The sequence below is a fragment of the Octodon degus genome, unplaced genomic scaffold, assembly GCF_000260255.1.
Source record: "Octodon degus isolate 3935 unplaced genomic scaffold, OctDeg1.0 scaffold00052, whole genome shotgun sequence".
NCBI lineage: Eukaryota > Metazoa > Chordata > Mammalia > Rodentia > Octodontidae > Octodon > Octodon degus.
The window spans coordinates 2,943,419-2,945,256 of NW_004524628.1; positions in this window are offsets into that span (position 1 = coordinate 2,943,419).

Here is a 1,838-nt window from a genome sequence, read left to right on the forward strand (position 1 = left end):
ATTTCACCAGTAAAGCCTATGCAAATATTCCCAAATCCAGTGCACTGTAAAATAGGAAAAACTTCTAGAGAAATCCCAAACATTTCAGAAAAGGGAAACTCAACTTAGACAAATCTTTAACTTATGTCTGTATATTTTCCAGTGATACTGTATGACTTCTAGAATAGTGTGAGATCCTTCCAATGGTATATTTTTTTTTCTTTCCTCTTGGCCTTTGTGCTAATGTTTCTCATTTTACTCCTATATATGTTGTAAACCTCATACTACATGGTTATTTTTTTTTATCATTTGATCAGTTTTTTAAAATTTAAATTTTATTTTATTTTATTTTCAAGAGTGAAAACAGAAGCAAAAACAAATAGAAAAAAAGACAGAAACAGGGTAACATACAACAATACAGGAGTGTGTGGAAGAGCTTCTGGCTACCCTGCGCCGGCAGGACCTATTACTGGTCCCAGCCCAGGCGCAGTGTGGGTGAGACCCTATTCCACCCCCTTGGGATGCCCCCCAACACACCGCTGCACCTCTGCCACCCTGCCCACCGAGTAGGAACTTCTGCCATGTTCCGGGAACCCCCAGACCCAGTCCTACCCCAGGTCCGGTGAGTGTGTGGGAGAGCTTCCTGCTACCCTGCGCCAGTGGGACCTATTACTGGTCCTAGCCATGGTGCAGCGTGGGTGAGACCCTCTTCCACCCCCTTAGAATGTCCCCCCAAAACTCCGCAGCACCTCCTCCACCACACCCGCCAAGTAGGAATTTCTGCCGCATTCCGGGAACCCCCAGACCCAGTCTTAGCCCAGGTCCCCTGAGTGTGTGGGAGAGGTTCCGGCTACCCTGTGTCAGTGGGTCCTAATACTGGTCCCAGCTCAGGCGCAGCATGGGTGAGACCCTCTTCCACCCCCTTGGAACACCCCCCCACTACTCTGCAGCACCTCCCCCACCATACCCGCCAAGTAGGAATTTCTGCCCAGTTCCTGGAATCCCCAGACCCAGGCCTAGCCCAGGCCCAGTGAGGGTGTGGCAGAGGTGCATCTCCCCCTTACTCCACCTTGTCCGCTCCAGGCTCAGCTCAGGCCTGGCATACAGGCCTGGGGTGAAACCCTGCAGCTGAAATGCCTGCAGAGAGTGTAGAGGATAGAACCACCCAGCTAGTCCAGGAGCAGAAAATCTTGCCAGAGGGGCACAACAGGTTCACCCTCAAGGGTAGTAGCAGGATGGAGCTGAGCACAGTAACCAGACCCAAGCCAGGCACAACTGGATAAATCTAAACTTTGTAGATCTGCACCTAAACTTCAGTACATGCCAAGGTTATAACTACAAAGAAGATCTACAACAAAAGTCAGAATACAGTGCTACACAAAATGATGAGAAGGAACAAAATGTAACCTCAGAACCCAAGCCCACCCATAAAAAGTGCAGAGGACACTAACACAGAACAAATTGGGAATCACACAGCTGAAAGCAAAGAATCAACAGCTTCTGAAATAAAGAAACAGCTGCAGAAAGGTATAGAGGAACTCAGATTGGAAATAAAAAAAGAAATCCCTGAATTAATAACATCTGCAATAAAGAATCAAATGCAGAAACATATGGAGAAAACTCAATGCCCACCCAGAACAAGTGCAGAGGACATTAGCTCGGCTCAGATGCATGAATTAATAGGGTCGAAAGTAAATAAGCAACAGTAGAAAGTTATAGAGGAACTCAGAGTGCAATTCTTTTCTGAAATAAAAAAGAATTGTCAGAACTCATAGCATCTGAAGTAAAGAAGCAACTACAGAAACATAGGGAGGAAACCCAATCTGAAAAAAACACAGCAGTAAAAGAATTTATAACTG